Source organism: Phalaenopsis equestris, unplaced genomic scaffold, assembly GCF_001263595.1.
Source record: "Phalaenopsis equestris unplaced genomic scaffold, ASM126359v1 Scaffold000301, whole genome shotgun sequence".
In the NCBI taxonomy this organism is placed as follows: Eukaryota; Viridiplantae; Streptophyta; class Magnoliopsida; order Asparagales; family Orchidaceae; genus Phalaenopsis; species Phalaenopsis equestris.
In genome coordinates, this window is record NW_018164743.1 from 1,156,196 (window position 1) to 1,165,284 (window position 9,089).

Consider the following 9,089-nt stretch of genomic DNA (forward strand, 5'->3'; position numbering starts at 1 on the left):
CACCCCAGCGCACGCGGGAGAGGCCCCCGCCTATCTCGCCGTCGACGACCTCAAGGGTGCCGTCGGCGGGCCTTCTAAGTGAATTAATTCTGGAGTCTAGGGAAAATCTCACCGTCGGCGCCGTTGGGCTCGCCATCGGCGCTCTTGTTCAATTCTTCACATTTTGGTCCTTTTCGCTCCAAATTCGGTCCTTTTTTGCATCTTTTTGCTCCAATGACCCTAATTCAACATTCCTGCAACAAAACATCAAAAATACCTTTCTTTAAAGTGCAATATCATCAAAAACAGTATAAAATATGTATGAAAATATCAACATATTTTCCTTTGCTCACCCATCTAGATATTAAAATTTATTGTGAGAACATGTAAGAACCGGGCTGATATTGTCTCAGTCAATAATTGGAATGAATCACATGAGATTGTATGAATGAGAATGTAATTTATATGATTGAGTACAAATAAATAGGGAAATAATTTTTGAAGGGTGTATAATTAGAGGACTTTAAAGTGACAGGTTAAAGCCCCCAACTTGGTCTATTGTTTTAGATTCTGATTAATGATCGGTGCTTAAGCGCGGTAGTTAAAAATCATGTGCAAAATTAAGATTCTAGAAGTTTTAATAATCAATTAGTTTGTAAAAACATGTCAAGGCAGTTCCTATATGTGCTTAGAAGTTATTTGAGGGATTTAGGCCTATAAATAGAAGGGTTTTGTGAAGGAATTTTACCCCAGATCATTTTCAGCCCTAAAGTCTAAGAGAAAGAGAGATTTTATTAAAATGTCTTCATGAGAGATGGATTTGAAGAAAAAGGAAGAGACCATGAGGAAGAGATTTGTTAATTAAAGTGCATAAAAGATGTATAACGGTTTCTTAAAGTATTGAAGGAATATCGAAAAAGATCAACAAAATTGAGACTACTATGACTTTACTTGAGACCAAGGTAATTGAGATTCATGCACATTTTGAGCATATTGGATGACAATTAAAAATGCAATTTAGTCATACTAGTTATATAGAGGAAGCAGATAAGAAGATGTTTCTTAAACAAAAATGGATTGAAGAAGATAGTATCAGAGCACGTCATCACCGTCCGTTTTATCAAACTTATTTTACGATTTCCCCAAGAGAGACAAATGAAAGACCGGAGTTTGTCCCATCAAATGAAGAATATAATTAAGTTCTATGTTAGAGTTTGTTTGTTGGGAGTCGTTGTGTTTATGTGTATGTGTTAAGTGTTTTTTTATATGTTAATTGTGAATGTTTATTAGGTGTTTGTATTTAGAAAATTTTCTCGCCCAAGACTATCTGGAGTGAGAATTATGTGTTACATTTACTTTTAATTATTTGTGAATTAATATATGTGTTGGTTTGTGTGAAAATTAGTGTTATATTTAGCCTTGAATTGAATTGAGTTATATAGAGAATTTTGAGAGAGAGGAGAGTTGTAGGAGATGAAAATAGTCATTTAAGTATTATGAGACCATTTAGAGGTGGTATACTTAGGCAAATAGTGCATTTTACTTAAATTTTAAAATCTCAAAAAACATGCACTGGTGCCTAAGCGCCACATCTCGCGCTTAAGCGTGATGTAACCCCAAAGGCAGACGCTAAGCACCACTTTTTCGTGCTTAAGCGCCAGTTCATGAAAACCGATTCGCGAACGGTTAAAAATGAAAAATTAACCCAAATTTGCCATTTTTCACCCTTCGATCACCTTCAACCTCTCAAAATCAAGATTTTGGAGAGCTAGGGTACACTATTAAGTGAATATTTCTTGGTGAAATCAAGAAAAATTTGCTAGATCCGATTTTCTTAAGGTAAAAGCTTTACTTCTATGCAAAACTTTTGGATTTTCACCATATATTTTGAGTACATTTGGAATAATTCAAAAATTCACTATTCATGGTGAAAAATGAGGAAAAATCTACAGAGATTGCATTGGAAGTGTAGTTTAAGCTTTTGGAAGTTTAGTTTAGTAGTTTAGATATAATTTTTGAAGTTATTTTTGAAATTTTATAAAATTTGTAGAATGACACCAAGAATGAGAGGAGTAAAGGAAAGAGCTCTTTGATTCGAGCAAGTTTGTTAGTTCTAAGGCTCAAGATAGGTTCAAATTTGTGTGTTCAAAAGCTCAAGATAGGTATTATGATGCGTTGCAATCACAAAAGCTTATTCAGGAGCGTTGTTTTAAGAATCCAGGTGGATCTGTGGAAGATCTGATCGTTCGCAGATAGTGGGAAAGATTCTGTTTTTTTTTGTTGCAGTTATTTCTGTTGTTAGGGAGTTCTATGCAAATCTCCTTGAAGCTGAAGGTTATAAGCTGAAGATTATAAAATCATGGTTTGAGGAAAGTTGGTACCTTTTTCACTAGAGGTAATCAATTTGTTCTACCATTTGCCACCGGATACCTTATATTTTTATATAAATTATAGTCCGAGTGAGACAGAGCTAGATGAGATTATTTCTTATTTGACTGTTGAAAGAGGACTCTGGAAGATCATTAATGAGAGGAGAGTCAACTTTTCCACGTCAAAGTTAAGTGCACCTTCGAAGGCATGACACTATTTTATTTCTACCCGTCTGTTACCTACAAATCATCTTAGTGAAATTACCAAGGAGAGAGCGGCGTTAAATTATTTTATCCATGAAGGAAAGCTCATCAACATTGGAGCTTTGATATGTCAGACTATCAACAGTTCTGCCACTGCCGCTACTATTGTAGGTCTGGGATTTGCTTCCTTGATCTTTTTTTTATGTGAGCAGGGGGGGGTGTGGAGTGAAATATGACAGCTGGGAGGAAGTATTGTTGCCTCTAAAGCCTATCACAAAAGTAAATGTGAAGACTTATTCTGAAAATTCTATTTTTGGCTGGAGAAGAGGATTTTCTAGGAGTTATGGAATAGAGACGTCTGCTACTTCTACCTCTGCTGCTTCTACATCTAGATCATCTACCTCGCGTGCTTCTACTTCTAGAGGTGAGTCTACTGATACCAAAGATCAATTATTATAGAGGATGATGGACAATATAAATTATATCGCTGATAAAGTTCAGAATTTAAAGCGTTTTGCAGAGCATATTGATAGGTATAAGAGGAGAAAAAGGGATTATAAAGAGAAATTTCACTCATCTTTGGCAAACTTCATCAGAGGTAACCTAGGAGTGCAATTTCCTCCATATCCACAATACCCTGATTATGAGCATGTAGATGTTTGGGATAACGATGATTTTGAGAATGAGGAGTAGGACTGTGAGATTTATTTTTGTATTATGTTTTGGATTATGTTGTTGGGACTTGCTATATTTACAGTTGTGTGTTTATTTGGACTTTATGATGTGTTGGACTCCTTTGTTTTGTTGATATTGTGATGTTTGTGATTGTTAGTACTTTATTTTAAATTCCAGGGTAGTATCTGTTGCTGTGTGTTTAGTACTGTGATTCACTTAGTTGGGAACTTAACTTAATTCTGTCTTTTGTAAAGTTGAAAATCTTGCTAGCGTAGATCTTAAATTTAAAATTTAGAAACTGTTATCCTGTATTTTTCTTTTATCTTGTTAGAATGTTTGTTTTTATGTTGAGACTGTGAAATCAAAGTTAGTGTGTTAGCTTGCTTTTATGTTTATACCCAGTACTTAGAAGTCTATTGAATCTCTACATGTTTAATTGAAATGAAAATGATAGAAAATTAATCAAAAATTAATTTTACTCCTGTTTTTAGTTTTATACTTGTATACCTAGGATATAAAAATTTCTGTAAGCATGTTCTTTCAATTTTGATTCCTGCTTATATATATTTGCTGCTAAACTGTTTAATCTTATTAAAAATTTAAGTTTGGGGGGGATGAAAAATATTTTAAAAACTTGAATTTTATTTGTTCTCAATTGTGCTACAAGTGAATTTGATTTTAAAAGAAAAATGCTCATGTATATAAAGTTATATTAGGGAAGTAAAATTTGATTTTAGAAATAAGTAATAAAATTTAGTTGAAATTTTTAGTAATGAAGAAAAACTTTAAGTTAAAAGTTTTTAGTGTAGAAAATGTTTAATATAAGTAACTATCATTAGTAAAAAAAATTGTATTTTTTAAAAATTTAGAAATTTAGACTTTTATTTTTAATACTTAAATTTCTTTTATTAAAATAAAAAGGACTAAATTCTAAATTTGGAGAATCTACATTATTTTTGAATTAGATATGAACTCATATTTTCATCTTTCTTAACATTAAAAATTTCTAAACTTTAAGTTGGTCTCATTACTAATTAAATTTTTTAAATTGGACTACTATATTTCTAAATCTAAATTTTAGTAACTCCTAAAGAAACTCATATACATATGATACTTATTTAGTTTTTAAAGATTGAAGTGTTACTTGAGGACAAGTAACATTTTAGGTTTGGGGGGTTTTGATATACTTAAAATATATAGTGTTTTTAGACACATTTTTATACCTATTTTTGAGATATTGCGCTTTAATGAAAGGTATTTATGTGTTTTTCTTTCAGGTACAAGTAAAACCATGAAAAAGGCTAAAATGAGAGAAAAAGGATCAAATTTGGAGCAAAGAGGGGAAAATTGTGCTAAAGTGTTTTGGCACCTAAGCGCCAGATCTGGCGCTTAAGCGCCACTTAAACAGAGAAGGCCGTGCCTAAGCGTCAGAAGAACCACGCCTAAGCACCAGAGGCAATTATTTGGCGATTTTCTTCATTTAGCCAAATTTTGAAGAAGAATTTGAGGCACCTATTGGCTTAAGAGGGTGGTTATGACCACTAAAAACAAAAATATTATTAAAAGATTTGTGAAAGGAGGCATCCTTTGGAGAATTCATCGAATGTGGACACATTTTGAAGAGTTTTCAAGGCACCTTTTGGAGATTTATAAAAGAAGGAAGATTTTACATTTGAAGTGGGTGCTTGAAGAGGGAGAGAGTGCTAGTGTCCAGAGAAGAAGATCATGGAGAATCTTATGGAGAGATCAGACACCACAAAATTTACCTTTTTCCTTTTGTTTTTAGTTTTATTTTGAGAGTTGAGAGTGTTGTAAAAGAGAAGAGATTCTTTTAAACTAATGTGTGGTTTTGTTTTCTCTATGAATTCTGAGTAGTTTTCTTTATCTTTCTTCTTAAAATGATAAGTAATTAAAGTTTGGATGGAAGTTGTGGAGAGTATTGATCTTCAATGTTGAAAGAAATTGTGATGATTTAAATTCATGTACTTCATTTGCTTCTTGATTTGGCCAATCCAGATGTTAAAATTTGTTGTGAGAACATGTAAGAACCGGGATGGTATTGTCTCATTCAACAATTGAAAAGAATCACATGAGGTTGTATGAGTGAGAATGTAATTCATATGATTTAGTGCAAATAAATAAGGAAATAACCTTTGAAGGGTGTAGAGTTAGATGACTTTAATGTGACAAGTTAAAGCCCCCAACTTAGTTTATTTTTTTACGTTCTGATACGAGCTTTTAGCCCTAGATGGAGAGAATCGAGGGAACTCTAGAGTGAGAGCGGGTATCTTCCCTACCTACTCGGTCTTTAGAACTATTCAAACTTTAAATTAGCCAAGGTTCTTTATAGCATCTCTAGTAAGGGTAAAGAATATAATTGCTCATATTTGGAACAACACAATTTCCATACTTCCACAACATAATTCCTATACTTATTACTGATTCATGATAAGAAGAAAGATATTTTCATATTAAGTACTTTTCAAATTTAGTGATTTTCTCTTACATCAACTCAAGTTATCTTTTTAAATTGTTACTGTTCTGTCAAAATATCAAAAATACCAAAAAGATTTAAATTTTAATATTGCAAAAATATTTAAGTTTAAGTAATTATCTTTTTAAAATAGAAAGTTTATTTTTCAACAGTGCATATTGTGTATTTCCCTGTGGGTTTGATATTTAGGTCTTATTCAAAAAGTCTTATATTACTTGATAATGATATGTATACTTGTGTAGTATCCCAATATATATAAATTAAAAAGTTGAATTCTTATTTTCTTCAGGATCAAGTTTTTGGTACTATTGCAGAGTAAGAAAATATAAGTGAAAATTATAATTAAAGACATTGTTATACTGTTGCATATAAGCAGTTTTGGGATCATCTACCTTTGCCTTTCTTAACACAATTCAAATTTAAAACATCTACCCTCCTAATCGGATCATCAGATGGTCGACGTATAATGTGACCAAACCATCTAAGGCGACTTTCTCTAATTTTGTCCGGCACAGGAGCTACACCAACCCTATCACAGATATATTCATTTTGCATTTTGTCTCTAAGTGTAAAGACACTCATCCACCTAATCATTCTCATCTCGGCAACACTTAACTTATTATTATGCTTCTCTTTTAAAGGCCAACATTCAACGCCATAGAGCATTGCAGGTCTCACCACCGTCTTATAAAATTTTCCTTTTAGTCTAAGCGGTAATTTTCTATCACACAAAAGGCCCAAAGCAGTCCTCCACTTCAACCAACCAACTTGAATTCTACTATTAACATCCCTATCTATATCACCATTTCTTTGAACAACGGACTCAAGATATCTAAATCGTTCAAACCTTTTAATAATTTGATCACCTAAAGTCACACTTCTGTCACTAGAACTATTACACTTAAAATTACATTCCATGTATTTAGTTTTAGTTCTACTTAAACGAAGGCCTTTAGACTCCAAAGTAGACCTCCATAATTAAACGTAGACCTCCATAATTAAAGTTTTTCTTGGGATTTTTCTCTTGTTTTATCCACGATAAGGATATCATTAGCAAAAAGCATGCACCAAGGTACATCCTCCTGTAAATGTTCAGGAAGACCATCCATAACTAAAGCAAATAAAACTAAAGAAAAAAGATATGTGCTTAAAGCCTATCCCTGATGTAATCCAACAGAAATAGGAAAATATTTGGTCAATCCTCCTTCAGTTTGAACACAAGTAACAACTCTAGTATAATACATATCTTTAATGACTTGAATATAGGCCATATCAACACCTTTATTTTCTAGAACTCTCCAAAAAACTTTTCTTGGAACCTTATCATAACTTTTTTTCAAAATCAATACAAATCATACGTAGATCCTCCTTACTCACTCTAAACTTCTCCATCAAGTCTCTCAATAAATGTATAGCTTCCATAGTAGACCTGCCCGACATAAATCCAAATTGATTATGAGAAATCTTTGTAATGCGTCTTAACCTATAGTCAATTACCCTCGCCCATAACTTTAAAGTATGACACATCAACTTAATTCCTCTATAATTTGCACACTCTTGTGCATCCTCTTTATTCTTAAAAATGAGGACCAAAAAACTCTTCCTCCACTCCTCGGGCATCTTTTTAGTTTTTAAAATAATATTAAAAAGGGTTTAATAAGCCAAGAAACACCTAAATCTCCCAAATATTTCCATACTTCAATTGGGATATCATCAAGTCCTACAGACTTTCCACCCTTGGTTCTCTTTAAACCATCCTCAACTTTTTTTTTACTAATGCGACGGTAAAATGAAACATTTTATTTTTATTAATGCTATTAAAATCACTAAGGTTGATCATATTTTCGGAAACATCATTAAAAAATTTATCAAAATAACTCATACCTATGTTGAATATTCTTTTTCTAAGAAAAGTAATTTTTGATTGTGATCTTTAATACACTTTACTTGAGTCAGATCTTTACTTTTCTTTTCTCTTTATTTGGCTAGTTTATACATATATTTTTCACCCTCCTTAGTATCTAATATATTATAAAGATCATTAAAAGCAGAATTTTTAGCGTCACAGATTGTTCTTTTAGACTCCCTGTGGGTCGTTTGATATTTTTCTCAGTTTTCTAAGCTTTTACATTTAAACTAATTTTATAACATAACTTCTTATATTTTATCTTTTCTTGCACATTATTATTCCACCACTAACTATTTTTATTTATAAATTTTTCTTTTGATTCTCCAAGAAAATTTTTTGCTATTTGTTTAATAGTGTTTGTTAATTTATCCTATGTAACATTTGCTTCTTCATGAACCACCCAAAATTTGAAATCTTGAATTTTACTCATAAAAATAATTTTATTTGTGTCTTCTAGGTTCCCCCATCTAATTTTTCGATTATAAGTTCTATTATTTTTTATTTTACAACTCTTCATCTTAAAATTTAAAACAAATAAATGATGTTGGGTACTTAAATTCTCGCTTGGAATGACCTTACAATCATTACAATCTCGACAACTCTTCTTCTCATAAGAAAATAATTAATTTGTATTTTACTAGATCCACTCTTATAAGTAATAAGATGCTCATCTCTTTTCTTGAATAAAGTATTAGTAATAACAAAATCATATGCTAAAGCAAAATCTAAAATAACTCTACCTTCTTCATTAGTTACTCCAAAATCGTAGAAACCGTAGCCCCCATGAGTATTTCTGAAGTCTTCTACCACTCTACCGACATGTCCATTTAAATCTCCTCCAATAAAAATTCTTTCTTCAAGAGGTATCATTTGTATTAAGTCTTCTAAGTCATTCCAAAAATAATCTTTAAACCCTATATGTAAACCTAATTGAGGAGCATAAGCATTTATTATATTAAAAATCTTAGTATCAATGATAATCTTAAGGGCTATAATTCTATCTCCAACTCTATTAGTTTTTACAGCATTATCTTTCAAACTCTTATCTATAATTACACCTACACCATTTCTAGTGCGACTCTTACCAGACTACCAAAGTTTAAAACCTAAATTATCAATCTCCTTAGTCTTTTCTCCAACCCATTTAGTTTCTTTGGTCTCCCTAAAATGATAGGTATTTCCTTAGTTTCATTAGTCTCATGGACTTACTTTTTTACCCGCATTTGTCCGTAATGTGGGAACCGTAATATTAGTTTCATTAGTCTCATGGACTAACTTTTTTACCCGCATTTGTCCGTAATGTGGGAACTCTTGTTTATTTGACGCTACATCTAGGAGCCGATATAGCAACCCTTACACACTTTTCACTGTATTCAGGCTTGTGTCGCTTCCAGGGGACACCATAACACTTACACAATGATCAAAATGATTCATGTCATTATTTTTTCGACAAGTTTTA